The 17,353-nt window shown below is 37.9% G+C and overlaps 1 protein-coding gene across 1 annotated transcript in view; it reads left to right on the top strand.

Moving 5' to 3' along the window:
* Positions 1–17,353, top strand: part of nxph1 (neurexophilin 1) — a 70,637-nt gene that overhangs the window by 25,345 nt on the left and 27,939 nt on the right. The window lies entirely within an intron of this gene.

Raw genomic sequence — 17,353 nt, forward strand, 5'->3', positions numbered from 1 at the left:
ACACCCAGTCATAGGTTTGAGAAGGGGTCCTCTGGGGTCATGGAAGTATAAATGGTGGTTTATTGGATTATGGGATTAATTTCACTGAAGGATACAACTCTGCATAGTAATAAGATATGGCTGTGTTTGTGTGGCTTTTCTTTGCCTGACCGCTGCTTCCACCCAATCTTAAGACAGACTCCAGGTCAGCTCCAGCCACTAAATCCAGCTCTCTAAAACTCTGTACTTGAAAGAAAAACAAACAAATTGATGTTCATAAGAAAGGGTCAAATAAAACATTAGACTGGATCCTGTTGGTGAAGATCTCATTTGCAGATTGTGAAAGCAGGAAGTACGAACAGAAGTTTGAGGTTTGACATGGACAATATACCGGGGCATTTTTTCAGTGCTGTAGTGCTGATGGAATCTACTTGATTTTTCTTTTGATAAATAAAAGACATTTTAAATTTGCAGTTCAGTTATGCTGTGGGTGATGCAGAACTTTGTCTTATAGAATACAATACAGCTTTATTTATATAGCACATTTAAAACCAAAAGTACACCAAAGTGGTTTATATCAAGACAACAGGTTAAAACATAACAGATATAAGACCATAACAGAGTACAAATAAACTAACATTAAGAAACACTATTAAGGCAAACAATAGAGGTAAAATACGAAATAAAACATCTGAGCGTAATAAGAAGATAAAATCACTGAGTATTCATACGTATAAGGTGGGTGGGATTTATACAGTGTTACATCAATAGAAGGTAAATAACACAGAGATAAAATGTAGGAAATATGCACTAACTAACTGAAAATGCTCGGTCAAATAGGTACGTTTTTAATCGTGATTTAAATGAATGAATGGAATCAGAGGCGCGAATAGCAGCAGGAAGATTGTTCCAGAGGTTAGGGGCTGCCAGGACAAAAGCACGATCACCTCTGGTCTTTAGCTGAGATCTAGGCTGCACTAAGAGTGATTGTCCTGGTGATCTTAGGGCTCTCCTCGGGATACACGGACTAAGGAGTTCAATGAGATAGCAAGGCGTAGTATTATTATGATTTTAAAGGTAAGCAACAAAATTCAATGCGGTATTTGATAGGGAGCCAGTGCAGGTCAGCAAGGACTGGGTTGATGGAGGCAAACCTTCTGGTTCCAGTCAAAAGGCGTGCCGCAGCATTCTGGACAAGCTGCAATCTATGAAGAAGGGCAGAGTGGAGACCAAAGTAAAGGGAATTACATTAGTCTAGCCCTCCTGCTGTGTGCACCCCCACCCCTTCCTTTAGTGCTCCAGTCACAATTGACTGTTTTAACAGCTCATAAATTAACGTAAGAAACATTTTTCACCACCAAATTCAGTTCAGTGGGTGGTTTAGTAGGTCGTAAAGTGGGTCTTCATTTCATTCGGCGGGCCATTCAGTTGGTCAAAGACTGCTGGGGGGGGGGGGGGGGGGGGGGGGTTCTGACCAGGTACGCCACAGATGTAACAAAGTTGATTAAAACACTCAAGATTCTACTAAAGAGGTGCTCATCACTTTTATATGTTCAAGTGCATAATGTGAAGGATGTCATAAGGCCTCGAGGCAATCGCATGTAAAACACAATATTTATGAGTTTTTTTAATTTGTAAAACGGAACATGACAGGAAGCCTGGTGTCGAGGTCACAGAGGGATGGATAAGTATCTTGATTATATTCTTACTCTTTTCTCAAAAATATTGTAAGCTAGTCTTCAACACTATTAATTTATAGGTTTGCTGTGAAAGAAATGAGCAGTCTAATTTTTCTGGTAGTTTAATTTTAATGGAGAGAGACTGAATATGTCCAAAATAAATCCAGAAAAAAAACATCATATAAAAATTATAAATATATTTGCATGTCACTGAATGAAATAAGTATTTAATCACTAAGCAAAACATGACATTGTATTTGGTGGTGAAACCCTTGTTTGTGGTGATAAGAAGTTTATTGCAATTGGTCACTGGGTTTGCACATATCTCAGGAGTGGATTTTGGCCCACTCCTCTACTCAGAAATTCTTTAAATCCTTTCTTGGCTGCGATTTGACAACTCAAATCTTCAGCTCCATCCACAGATTTCTATGTGCTTGTGGTCTGGAGGCTGACAAGAACACTCCATGACCTTAATTTGCTACTTCTTTATTTATTGCTTATGTGGCTAAAGAGGATGTTCTGGTTGTTGCTTAGTAGTAACTGCCATGCTATAAGACCCATCTACAACCCAACTTCAGTTCAGAGTGAGGGAAGGAGATTCTCGGTCAGCATTTTACAGTATGTGGCCTGTATTGGGCCCTCACTGTCCTGTACCCTTAGCATACTCAGTCACCCTGTTGCAAAGAGCTCAATTTTGGTTTCATCTGACCACAGGATTTTCTCCCAAGGTTTCTCTGAATAATTTCAATGTTCACTGGTAAAATGAGCCTGTGCATGTGCCTTCATGAACAGAGGAACTTTATAGGCACTGCAAGGTTTCAGTCTATTACAGCATAGTGTGTTACCAGTGGTGTTCTTGGTGGCTGTGGACCCACCTGTCTTCAGATTATTAACGAGCTCCTCCTGTGTACTTAAGGGCTGATGCGCTACGTTTTTCATGAGGCAAGATCCAGCATTGAGCTCCAGACCAAGGGTGGCCAATGGTCATTTCATATTTCTTCCACTTCCAAATCACATCACCAGCGGTCATCTTCAATTTAATTTAATCTTATTTATATGGCGCCAAATCACAGTAACAGTCAACCCAAGGCCCTTCTCAGCATGCTTCTGTAATCTCATCCCTGATGTCCTTTTGAGGTCCTTGTTTTTGCCTATGGTGGTAGAGAAGTTGGAATGAAGGAAACTGATTCTATGGACAGGCTTATAGATATGATCAACTGTAATTAGAAGTATCTGTAATTGGCTGATTGATTGACTGTAATCTCCCAATCAGCCAATGTTTGGAAGCTAAAATTCAAATTCAAATTCAAATTTTATTTGTCACACACACACAACCATACACAGTATGACATGGGGGTGAAATGCTTGTAGCTGTACAATGCCCGACCATTAAATGACAGAAGAAAAGTTTTACAATATTTACAATTTACAGTTTACTACAAAAATTTACAAATTAACTTAGGAATTTACAGTAAAGAATGTGCAAATAGCAGAAGAGATTATAAAGATAAGGATTATAAATTATAGGAATTTTAGGATTATAGGAAATGTGTGGTGGTGCGTGTGGTGACGTGTGTGAGAGTCCAGTCTTATAGTGACGTGTTTGGGAGAGTCCAGTCCTACACCTGGTTCAGGCCCCAAATAGCCTGGGCGAAGAAGCTCCTCCTCATTCTCTCTGTTTTGGCCTTAAGGGAGCGGAAGCGCTTCCCAGACCTCAACAGTGAGAAGAGTCCATTGTTGTGATGGGAGAGGTCCATCATAATCTTCCTAGCTTTGGACTTGCACCGCTTGGTGTAGATGGGCAGCAGGTCAGGGAGCTCTGATTGAATGATGCGTTCTGCCGAGCGCACCACCCTTTGCAGATCTCGTCTGTCCTGCTTGGTGCTGTTCCCAAACCAGGTGCAGATTTTTCCCTTCAGAACGCTCTCGATGGTGCAGGAGTAGAAGTTCTTGAGCACCTTCAGTGGCAGATGGAAGTCTCTAAGTCTTCTGAGGAAGAAGAGACGCTGATGGGCTTTCTTAACCAGGGTGTTGATGTGACAGGACTATGACAGGTCCTGAGTGATGTGGACACCCAGGTATCGGAAACTGTCCACTCTCTCCACTGGCGTGCCACTGATGATGAGGGGTTTGTAATTCCTCGCCTGCTTTGTAGTGAAGTCCACGATCAGCTCCTTAGTCTTGCTGATGTTTAGGAGGAGGTTATTCTCCTGGCACCAGGTCTCCAGGTTCCTAATCTCCTCCAGGTAGGCCGTCTCGATGTTGTCGGAGATCAGGCCCACAACAGCAGTGTCGTCAGCAAACTTGACAATGGAGGTGGTGTCGGATGTGGCTACACAGTCATAAGTGTACAGTGAGTACAGCAGGGGGCTTAAAACACAGCCCTGAGGCACTCCAGTGCTGAGTGAGATGGAGGGGGAGACTTGTTTTCCCACCCTCACTGATTGGGGTCTGTCTGTGAGGAAGTTGAGGATCCACTGACACAGTGATGAGCTGAGTCCTAGATCCGTCAACTTGGTGAAAAGCTTAGAGGGAATTATTGTGTTGAATGCTGAACTGTAGTCCACGAACAGCATCCTAACATAATTCCCTCTGCCAGTGTCCAGGTGACTCAGGGATGTGTGGAGCAGGTGAGCTATGGCATCGTCTGTGGAACGATTAGTCCGGTAAGCAAACTGAAGTGAGTCTATGGTGGCAGGAAGTGAAGAAGTGATGTGATCTCTCATCAGTCTTTCAAAACACTTCATCACAATTGAAGTCAGTGCTACTGGACGGTAGTCATTGTGGCAAGCGGGCTGTTGTTTCTTTGGAACAGGGACAATAATGGACTGTTTGAAGCACGTGGGAACCACAGCTTGGGCCAGGGAGAGGTTGAAGATCTCCGTGAACACCGGTGCTAGTTGATCAGCGCAGGCTCTAAGGACCCGGCCAGGGATTGCATCTGGTCCTGCTGCCTTCCTGGTGTTCACCCTCCTGAAGGTGTTCCTCACGGCATGCTCTGTGATGACGAATGCATTTTCTTCACTGGTGCACTCCGAGCGCGCGCAGCCGTTTGTTGTTTTAATTGCTGCGGCGTCGAAGCGAGCATAAAACGTGTTCAGCTCATCAGCTAGTATTCTGGATGGGTTATGAGGGATTAAATACTTAAAGTATTTCACTCAGTGACATGCAAATCAATATATAACTTTTATGTAATGTGTTTTTTTCTGAATTTTTGGTTGGCACTCTTTAAATTTGTGAAATTACCACAAAAATTTTGAGATTAAGATTTAGATTGTCCCCAGAAATCGAGAAACCAGGTTGGCTGGTTGATAGTGAGGAAGAAGCATAGTCATAAACAGAAGCCCCCAGTACACTACCCAATTCACACTTCAAATAGTTTTCCCCCACTCATTAACATAACCTGCCGAGGAACAATTGACAATTCTGCAAACACATGAAGTTAGAGACAACAACGACTATACGTAATTGTCTTCCAGAGGCCAGAGCATGAGGTCACTAAAATTAATACTGATTTTTTTGTGTAACTTTGCCAAAATGATATTGTACTCTGTAGGTTTTTTCTTTTTGGTCCCCTCATTTAACTATTTTATATAACCTATTCTTTAATAATTCACATTTAACTGTGTCTAGGTCCTCAGTCATCCACATCTTGGTAGTCTAAGGAGCTTAAGCAACTGGACCTCTGTAAGTTTTTTTGTTTTTTTTGAAGATGTTTGACATTTCATCTAAGAAAAGAAATGTCTTCAAAAACACTTGACTTACGTAGACTAAAGAAGTTGCTTTCTTTCCTTAAAAAAATACATCTCATCCTTAGGTAAATGATTTAGTAATTGATCAACAATTAGTTTAAATTAATTAACACCTTCAAGTCATATTAAATCTCAGAATCCTTGAAACACAGGCCATGGTTTATTAATCAACTTTAATAATCAAATCCATTCCAGTTAATGAAGTACAAATATGTTATTACTGTACTAAAGTAGAATTTTCAGGTATCTGTAGTTTACTTCAGTAGTTTTTTTCTGACAACATTTTGCTTTTAATCACTACATGTATAAAGAAATCTCTACTTGAGGGTCTCTACTTTCTAATCCTTAGCTTTTCAAAACAGGCTCATTACTTTTGTTTTGACACATTTGAGGGGCGTTATTATTTCATGTCACTGCGGGCCATCAAACATCAAACCGATTTGAGAATAAACAGAAACACATGAAATGAAATCCTACCATTTTCTTTCTCTTCTGTTTTTTGGTACAACACCGGATAGACTAAAGATGTCCATAAGTTGTGGTTGCAGTACAGGAAATTATTGTGCATTATGATTACTTTCCCCACGCAGAGCCATTTCAGTCGATTTTGGGTATCCCCCACGTGTTGAATCCCACTTAAACTCTTCTCTTCTCATTTTGTGGTTAGAGTCAAAGTCACCCTCTACGACATAAGCAACAGAAAACAGAGCTACATTTTCCTCCTTTTTCTCTGCTCATGTTCTGCTTATCTGATAACAATATTTATTAGAATTACAATTTAGACCAAAATAAAGTTTGTTTTCTCATCTACTAGTACTATTTATTATTACATTAATACAGCAAGGTTCAGTTAGGTTTGCATAAAAATAGCTGGTAGAAACGTCCACCAAAGAGCTTTCTTACTTTGAGTACATGTCAGAGTCTGTACTTTTTCACTTTTACTTGAGTTAAAAAGTTGAATCAGTACTTCAACTTTACTGGAGTACTTTTCAACACTAGTATCTACACTACGACTTAAGTACAGAACAACTACCTCAAGCTCTACTCCCACAGAGGTAGATTATCTTTTATAATAGCGTTGCACCTCTAAACAGCATCCTCATTGTGTACTACTCTGGATACTGTGGCTTCTATTGGAAAAAACCTCAAATCAGAAGTATTTGACTCCCTGGTATAACTCCCAAACATGTACCTAAAAGCACATGACCCATAAGTTGGAGAGGAAATGGCATCTTGCTATTAAAAGATGTTCAATTACTCTGGAAGAGTTTGTTGCTCTATAAAAAAAAAAGCACCTTGTGTAAAGCTCATTTCACAATTTTTTCACTGACTGAAAAAAAAAAATAATATAAGAACAACCCCAAGTTTTTCTTCAGCCCTTTAGCCAGAAGGACAAAGAGTCAGAACTCTGTTGAGCCAAGGTTTCTTTTAACCTTAACTAGAAATGACTTCATGAATGTCTTCACAACTAAAATGAATGTAACCATTCATAAGTATCTCACCATTCCTATACAAAGGAATGGTTTATTTTCCGTTACGTTTCAGAACTCATCACAATATAGAAACAGTGTTATCCAGTGTTACAAATGATCTTGTTGTGGCCTGTGATAGTAGTCTCATCTTTAGACCTCACTGCAGCTTTGATAAAATTGACCATAATATTTTATTACAGAGATTAGAGCATGGCATAGGTTTAAAGGTACTGCACTGCAGTAGTTTGAATCATATCTATCTATCTATCTATCTATCTATCTATCTATCTATCTATCTATCTATCTATCTATCTATCTATCTATCTATCTATCCTTAACCCTAACCTCTTTTTTCCTACTTTTAAATTTAGATAAAAATGTGGTTATTGTACTCAACCCTAAAAATTCCAGTAACACTGTGAGGAATCTTGGAATTACTTTTAATGAGGGTATGTCCTTCAGTCGCACATCAAACTAATGCAGATGCACTGCATTTATATATCACTCTGCATTTAATCATTAGTTATTATTGATTTCTGGCTTTCTTCAACAGTGTTTCATGTTCTGTCTCCCTCCCCCTCAACTGCAGATGGCCCCGCCCCTCCCTGAGCCTGGTTCTGCTAGAGGTTTCTTCCTGTTAAAAGGGAGTTTTTCCTTCCCACTGTCAGCAGGTGCTTAGTCATAATGTGTTGTCTGATTGTTTTAGGATTATTTACCCCTATGTAAAAACAGTTACCTTTTAAATATTATATATGTAGCACCAAATCCTACTAACAATAATCTCTTACACTGCAATGCAGCCATTCACAAAATCAAAATTGCTGAACCCACTTAAAAAGCATAAGATCCAACCTAATCTTAAATCTTCACTTTACAAAGACGTAACTGTACACACTTTTTCAGATTGAATTTCTGTTATTACTACGGCCCACTAGTACCTTTTCAGCACACAAGGGGGCCCAGCCCCAGACTGAAAAGCACTGCTGTCAGATAAACGAGAGAAAGAGCAAGGTGAGGTTTTAGCAGTGCAGTGTTTTTGATCTCCTGCCTTCTTTATTTCACTTCAGTTCTGTCCTCAGTGCAGTTTCATGGTATGTTGTGCAAGTCACTTGATCAAATATCCCATGTTTAGCAGAGATTTAATTCACTAACATGAAAAATTTGAATAAATAAAATTTAATTTTTTAAATGTAATTATGAGACAGTGTTTTTCAGCTATTGAAACATGAAGGTAGTATAATGAATTACTTTCTCATTGGAGCAATTAAGTAATGTATTACTTTTAAGAAAAGTTTTCTGTGTAATGTGTGTAATAATTAGTTTGAGTACAGAAAAGAAGGAAAATACCTCCAACATGCAAAAAAATTTGACCCACTGCATGAACTTAATCTGCATGGATATAATGTCTTTGATATGCTGCTTAGCAATGGTGGAACCAAATGACAGTCGATAAGAGAATCGACAAGGAAACAAATCAATAAGTGATATTGAGAATGAAATTGAAATCACTATTACAATTTATTATCAATTCCTATCCCTAGCCATGATGTTAAGTAACTTTGAATATAACTTTTCACAAAACTTAGAACAAAAAGTACAGAGTGACAGAAACATACATGATACCTGTATGTTTCTGCTTGGCTCAGAAACATACAGGTATCAAGGCAGACTAGGAGATGTGCTAATAGCTTCCAAATTGCAAATTACCATGTTTATTCCATACAAAGGAACAGATTCAAAGCAATCTAAAAAAAACAGCATAAAATAACTTTAGACATTGTTGAAACTCGTTCGATTTGGGTAAGAGAAGAAAGCAGACTGAATCCAGGTAGGTGGCAAAAAATAGTGATCTTTATTTACACACTTGCGCAGAGTGTGGGAAGAAACTTTTCAACAACAATCTTCTTCGAGCAGACCGCTCCCCATCCTTATATTACCCTGATGACGTCACAGTTAGATCTTACTGGAAATGATAACAGTTCCCCACACTCAAAAAGTTCTCCTTATATAGACATCAGATGCCACTTTAGAGACAAAGTTCTCCTTATATAGACATCAGATGCTACTTTAGAGACAAACAAGTGTGTGATATGTTGTGCAGTTTTGTGAGACTGTGTGTCCAACAGAGAGACTGTCCTGAAACGACCTCCCTGTCCTTAATAAGTGTGTGTGTGAACGTGCGTGTTTTACATAATTCTATGTGCATGTTGTTATAGGCCTGAATATGTGTGCAAGTGAATGTAGCAGGCCCTACTGGACCCACAGCTTCAAGAGGTGTGGATACAATGATGTGAATACCATTTGCAACAGCTTAAGCAGATAGAAAGAATGATACAGAACAACAATAGACTGATTAAAGTGATGATAATCTGTGTACATTAATATTTGCTCAGATTAACCTAGATATAATTCAAAGATTATTCTGTCAACTGATTCGACAATGATGAATGATTGATCAATGATAGTTCTGATTATAAACTGTCACCATAAGAATACAGAATAAAATATCTCTTGTCCACAACATGCATAAATTTAAAGAATTTGTTTATTTGCATTCTGTTGATATCGATATCAGAAATTAATTTTCTGGAGGCAGTTACAAATTAGTACCTTCAATTTTTTTTATACCTTTACCTGCCACACTCACCTTTAAGCAACATGAAGCCTCCGGTATGTCTGGGCCTATGTCTGCGATGACAGACCTAAAGAGCACCAAAAAGACACAGAAAACCACACCAATACTCTTATAACCTCTCTGCAAATGTGATATTTACAGAATGGATCAGTCAGCAGACAACCACTAGGCCACGTCCCATCTAAAGTCCAAACATTACTACACTTTTGTTTCATGCTCTTACCAATGAGGCACTGATGACCTCCTAAGTCGATATGTTACTGTAATTACCTGAGAGGAAGAGAAGGTGAAATTCCACAGATGAAGGACTGGAAAACTATATTTTTGATCATAAGTTGTCATTTATGGTTGAGGAATGCTGGCATGAAAAATTCATGTAACAGCTGAGGAAAGCTTGCTAACAGGGTGCCGTCAGGACATCAAGATGTTACCATGTTAGCTTATGTAGCTGACTTTCCATCTTCTGTATCTTGTATTCTCAAATTACTGGCTTCAGGCAAAGTTCATGCTCTGTTGTCAAGAGACAATTAACAACTGAAAACTAACACACCTCAAATGATCTCCAAGCTACCTTATTGGTGCCTCCAGGATGGGGTTGCAAACAGAGAGAAAAAGCATCTGTGATGTTTCTTAAAAGCATTCAATGAGATGGTGAGGTAAATGATCTGATGTCTCACCAATGAGGAAACCACATAAACACTACTGAATCTACCTCTGGGTCATGTAGAGACCTGTGTAATGCAGGCAAAGCAGTAGACTAGGTTCCTCTGTAATGCTGATGCACAACGACAAAGGGTATTGTCTGGGTAGTTAAACTAAAAACTTTTGTGATCACGTAGTTCTTGTAATAAATTAAGTCTAAGGGTTACAGAGTGGGCACACTGATGTGCAATGTCAACAACAGTTAACTTGCAAAACAGCTCATGGAGAGGCCATTATGGGACAATGTTACAAGTGAACAGTGTGGAATTTTCAGTCTTTTGGAAGCAAAGGTTAAGACTTTTTGTTGTTGTTGTAAATAATCAGCAACAAGTCTCCAAAAGTTGATTCTGTTCATCTGGACGTAGCGTTTTGTGGGAGAAACGTTTCGTCACTCAAAATCAGCAACAAGGGAAAATTCCAGGGAGGCAAGTGTACCATTTATAGTTTGGACCAGAGATAAGATGGTAAATGGACCGTACAAGTTAACGTCTGGATAAGCAACACCCTGGACACAGGAAGTTGTTGTTGCAAAAACAATGCTAATTTTGTTGAAGGACAAAGGACCTTTCACAATCAGAAGGGGAAGAATGGAAAACACTGTATCTCCAAGGCAAGTATACTAAACTCAAGTTCATTAGCATTAGCATCCTAATATACGACACTGCCTTTGCTCCAGCTTAGCACCAAATCTCTATGAATAGTTATAAAGTTAACAGAGGTGTCAGCTAACTATTATTAAACTATAAACCAACTCTTAGTGCTAGTGATTTTGAGAAGAAAATGGGATTGCTAGCAAAGCTAATTACTGAGGTGATGCTAGCATTTTTAGCTTTTCCACACTTGTTAGCATTCAGTACTTTTTTGGATTTAGTCTGATTTATCTATTCAAGTGTCCACTGCATTCCCAAAGGTTTGCTTTTCTTTCTTTCAGGGGATTCGTTATATGGGTTGTTGGTGTACAGGGGCGTTGTAAAAAGGTGGGTTTGCAGCATAAGCATTTTAAGGATGTTCAGAAATTACACTTGTCATAAATGTGGTTTTTCTGTGAAAACCCTAACAGGTTATCTATGTATCATAAAGTATGTGTGTTGTATAGCAGTTAACTTCAAAAGAACAATGCTTTCAAATGTCTTGTTGTCACTATCAGCTTTCATCTTCTGTGTCACAATGTGAGACTTTTCATGGGCACTTTATAGATACATATGAAAAGTTCTTCTCGTCGTGTTCCTTCTATGTGGCCCTTCAGTGTTAAGTCCATCTCTGTGACTTCCTGTCTCAAATGATTCATTTTCTGTTCTCCATATAGTCATCTGTCTCCTGTGTGTTGCATTTAGTTTTGCTCTGACTTGTTATATATAATATATACATTTCCCCTAACTCCCTTGTATGTTTTCATAGCTTTTCTTTTGTTCTTTTTCAGGTCATTCTTTAACTTCCTCTCGTGTGCTTGCTGTTCTCCAAAAACTTTTTATTTCCCCCCCTGTGGATTGCATACATACTAATTAAAGGTTAGTTTTTAGCTTAACCTGCTTGGTTCTAAATACTGCATTTTCATTTCTCTCATTCCACACCTCATGACAGATCATAAATGCATTTCTAAATGCAAGAAGCTTAACCTAACCTCTTTGGTGCCACACACTGCTCTGGTGCAGGAATAACATGCACTCACCACAAACATGCTCTTTGTAAACTCCCGCTGTTTTGCTGTTTTTATTGGTGATACATTAAAAATCTGTACATTACTGTAAAGACTAGGATCAGTCACTGATTACTTACTGTTTTGTTTTGAGGATTTTTGTATTTGATTTAACAGATTCCTCTTCGAGATAAATCCTAGCAAAAGATGATAAAGAGAAGAAGAATACTTTGAGCATTTGGCTGCTGGTGATCTTCTCTGAAAAATTATGCAAACCTGCTCTCATCTGTGAAGAGAAGAGGATGCCAGTGGCAGACCAGCCAGTTCCAGTATTCTCTGTGGAATGTCAGTTGATTTGCATGGTGCTGGGCTGTGAGCGCAAATCCCACTGAGGGACTGGTGGTGTTTGTTATGTTACTGCTTGCCCAAAGAAATATTGGTCCTGAGGCTCAGTTGATGCTTTTCTACGGCCCTGTCCGGTCCTGCTTTCCTAATGTAATAGGGCATCTCCTGGTATCTCTATCACACAATTGCGGACATACAACCGTGGTAGACTACCTGTGCAACCTGTATGGACTCTTTGGATCATCTTATCAGTATAAGGAAACACTTGACTCTTTTTTACATTTACTGGTGGGTGGGCAATTATTTCATTGTGTTTCACGACAAACCAAAAGTCTACCAGGTAAACTCAACATGTTCAGTGTGATTCCAAATTCAGAGTACACTTGGTTTAATCGGAAGATGTTTGTTATTTTAATTTTGTTTTGTTTTTATGGCTCATTAAAAACCATCAAATTGTTTTTACTTTTTTCATTACTGATTATTAGGAATGTTCTGTTGTATATTTGTTAATATAATTACATGTTGAGGCACAGTGAGTGTGTCCTAATTGTTTTCCAGTTGCGAAAGTAAAATCAAATCCCAGCATTGCTGATGAATGTCATTCAACCACAATGTAGTTTGGAGTAACTGGAAAAATTTACTAAGTAAGGAATTGGGCTTGCAGCAGCAATAGATCTATTTTTTTTTTTAAGATGAGTTTAAGGACAAATATAGAAAAAGAAATGTAGTGATGTGATGTGGTAATATATGGTAAGGTATAAAGCAGTATTGTAGCATTACTGTACAAACCTAGTGTTTTATCATGTTAATATTAATATCAATCAGTAGGTACTCAAACTTCACAGCTTAATTGAATTATAATATATATTAGTAATGAGAAACAAAAAGTTATTATACTTTATCAGTATAAAACCACTTATTGAGGTGCACATGTCTCAAACTACAAACACAGTCAAGAAGATGGCCTTGTATTTATATACACATTCATACAGTAATCTGAAAAAGAAAGTTTGCACTGTCCCTGATTATTTTCCTGGCATGCAAGATACTGTATTTCTTTGGTCTCTTTCTGGTAAGCCTACGTGGATTTTGTCAAGTCATTTGGCAGAACAGAAACAAGACTTGATCAACCACCCTACAAGGAAAAAATATACATTTGTTTCAGAATCAAAGCTGGGACCGTATACAAGTACTAACGTTCTGTGGTGAAGTGCCTAAAGTTTACAATAACAGAAAAATAAATTTATTATATGTATTATTATTATTATTATTATTATTATAGGTGCCAGATTGACGATTGAGCTTATGTTTGGTTTATAATTCACAGATGAGCTACATAACTGATCTTTTCAGGATGAATAAATTTGAACATTAAGCTATGTTTACAGAAGGTAGTGATAGAATCTGAAAGAGCTGCCTACCACTTTAAGCATGTAAGTGCGATGGCAGCATAAAAACCTGTGTGGTTTAGGAAGAGGACGAGCACTGGCAAGGAAGTCTCATGGTTTTCTGCATAGGTTGTTCTGGAATTTTTTTTTCATTTTTTGGAATGTTCATGCTTATTTTGTAAGAATTTCATTGTTATGTTTTTAGTTTGTAAAAATAAACAATCTTCCAGTCATAATTAAACTGGAAACATTTCTGTTTGGAAACCAAGAACACCCATCAGCCATAGACTCCTTTTTTTTTTTTTAACTTGGTCTTTTGAAAATTTCCTTACAATTATTAACATCAGACTAAACAAAACAGTAATTACATGAAATAAAACACGCTTTGTTAATGGAAACAACTTTAACTGCATTTTTGTTATATTCTGCTCATGTTTATATGTATATTAATCTAATTTTCACTGTATTCTCCAGCACAAAGAGAAGCTGAAGAAACTACTCATTATAAAAAATGAAGTTAAAAAAAATGCTATCCATTCCACACAATCTGTGTCCAAGTATTTGGACAATGAATAATTCAATGTAATTTTTCATAAATAATAATCCTTCATAATGCATCCTTTAGTAAGAGGAGGAATAGAGAGAAAATGCAGAAGTAGTTGCTTAAAAGCATTCAAGGAGATGGTGGGAATGGTGATGCCAGTCTGGGCTGGGGGAGTTATTGCTCCACTTACTTTACAAACTGAAAATCTCATTAAGTGTGACACTGAAGATTAGTTGAGAGGGACCAAAGTGGAAAGAGAATGAACTCACACAGGGGCTGTGAGGAGGCTTTGGCTTTGTTTGCCATCATTAATTCAGCATTGAAACAGCTCTGGGGGAAGCTCAGAGCCACTGATCAGAAGAGCTCCAGATATGACAGGCGAACAGGTGCCCCTTTTCCTCTCCAAACACTTTTCCCTTTCAGCTTCCATTCTCAAGTCTTAATTGAGGTGAGCTGTGTATTTGAGCCATCTGTGTGCTGACAAAATAAAGCTGGCTTTGATTTATGGTACCACAGGACATATTAGCGTCTGCATTTCTCTAGGCAGAATCCCATCTCTGCCTGCAAACTTTCAGTAAGGAAGAGTAGCATTGTTATTGCTGAACTTCATCAATCGATGCTCATGTTATAATTTGTAAGACAAGTGAATGAAGGGAAAGGCTTAACATAAATCAAGAAAAATAGAAGGTTAGCAAATAACATTTGGACATGATATTTCCCATTTGTTAAATACCTTCATGTTGCACATGTGTCACGGTCCTGGGTCTGTTTTTCGTAGCTTCATTAGTTTTTGGACTTGGAATTGAGTTATTTCAATATGAGATTCCTGGTTTGCTTTGTGTTAATGTTGTGTCTGATTTTTGGACTACTTAGTCTTGTTCTTAGTTCCCACTTTTAGTCCTCCCTTTGTGTTCCTCTTCCCCGGGTTTCTATATATTTTGTGCCTTTGTCGTGTTTCCACTCTGCGTAGTTAATTTAGAGTTCCCAGTATTCCCAGATCATTTGTGTTGAGCAATAAAGCTGAAAGCGCAGACGACACACACTGTTAAAAAAACTAACCAAACAAATTAAAAGGTAGAACATTTTCTTCTTTTACAGTAAGAACGTATGGTTATTGTTGATGTTATGGTTAAAAATAGTGCTTGGGTCAATGTTTTACTGTAAAACAAAAATGTTTTAACTTAAAAAATATGTTTTTCCCTTATATGAACATGAAAATAACCTATAAAATAAAGTTTGTGCCACAAAAAACATTTTTCCCTATAAAATTAACTGTCAAAATAATAAAATTCAATTTTATTCTGTAAAAATTACCATAATTTACTTGTGTTTAAAAATGTATTGCAATTAACTTTTTTAATGGTTAAAAAAATAATAGAAAGCTTCCCTGTAAATATTATAGTGAAATAATTGAATAAATTATTTTGCTATTTACAAACACCAATTTTACTTTATAAATTAACATGACATGACAAACTCTCATGAGCTTTATGAAAGGGTTTACCTCATGAAATATTCATAGTATGAATTATCAACTACTTCATTTCATGCATACAAATATTGTGTAAGTAAGTAAAATATTTAGCCAGCTGTTATTGGATGATAACCTTTTTTAGACTAGAGTGCTTTTAATCGTTCCACTCTGCAAGCTTAATAGACAAACTATGAATTTATTCAAATTCCTGAATGTAACACAAAAATGTCCACCTTAAATTTCCAAGACAGTATTTTATTTCACATATTTGATGTTGTAAACATCAAATGTTTACTTTTTTACTCAATAAATCGCAAATAGTAACATTGATGACAGCAAGAGTGTCATGTCTGTGTGTAGGCAGGCAGGAAGAGAGGACCCAAAATGCAGGACTCACTGAGGCAGAAGTAACTCAAAACACACAGCTTTATTGCTGGTAAGAAGCAGAACAGAAAAACACTAACTAAACTGGAAGAACAGAATAACTAGGCAGGTAGGCTGGCGGGCAAACGGAACACACAGAGGGTGAACAGACGTTAACGGCGCGACAGCAAGTAGGGGAAGACAGTGGCTGTGTCCCAATTCAGGGTCTGCACGCTTGAAGTACGCGCACTACGCATACTACGTACGGTGTGTACTATAAGTACAAGAAGTGCAGAAGTGAGAGGCTTGTGAAATGGGACGGTATACCCTTCGTCGCGCTGTTCAGGTTGCCTAGCAACCATGATACTAACCGCAAGAAATGTTTCATACAGCTTTGTGTGACAGAAATGAAGGAGAAAAAATGTTTTGTTGGTCATTCATTTTTGTCATGACATCACTTTGATTAGTTGAGTATCAACTAAGCAAAATTCTCCACACCCACCGCTGCGCTATGAATTGTGGGATATATGGGACCACGAAGCGTGCACCGAACCACGCTTGATATTTGGGGAAATCGACGGCGCATTTGGAGTACGCATTTGAAGTACACTTCGAATTGGGACAGCCATCGTCGCGTGGCGGTGACATAATCGCACTTAAAATGCGTACTTCAGACCCTGAGTTGGGACACAGCCACAGACACTAAATACAAGAGGTGAACGGAGCGAAGAGGAAACAGCTGGGAAACACGGCTGACGCTGATTACACTGACAAGACAGGGAGAGCACAAAGCTGAAACACTGACATCAGATAGGAACAAGAACTTCAAAGTAAAACAGGAAACAAAACACACATTACTTAGACAGAGAGAAAGACTTGACACTGACCAAAGCCTACTAAATAATAATCATAATCAAAACAGTATCACTGATTAATCAAATCATAAATCATAATCTAGAAAAACACTAAAGCATGAAAAACAGAAAGCTGGGTCAACATGACCCAGAACCGTGACAAAGAGTAAAGAATCACTGAATTTTTACAAGTTCTGTTCAAACTGTGTAAAACCAATGTTGTAAGTTCAGCATACATTATATTTTACACTACCTGGAGCAGACAAATCAGACACCTGTACCATAAATTTAAGTGTTACTGGTGCTGTTCTCACTACATAAATGTCAGTACACATAGAATGTTGTCTTTTCAAACTATCCAAATGCAGACATAGAGAATGAAACATTTTTTTCTATAATTGAAAGAAAATCTGAATTTAAGAAATTCCACGAACAAGTTTACATCAACATATTTTACACACAGAACTCAGCAGTAACGCTGAAAATGTACATCTTAAAACTGCACCAGGTAATAAAACAAAAAAACTTCA

This window comes from Aulonocara sp. 'chitande type north' Nkhata Bay, linkage group LG22, assembly GCF_057382095.1.
Source record: "Aulonocara sp. 'chitande type north' Nkhata Bay isolate Kocher_YH1m ecotype deep benthic linkage group LG22, A_spYH_male_GT1.1, whole genome shotgun sequence".
Taxonomy (NCBI): Eukaryota; Metazoa; Chordata; class Actinopteri; order Cichliformes; family Cichlidae; genus Aulonocara; species Aulonocara sp. 'chitande type north' Nkhata Bay.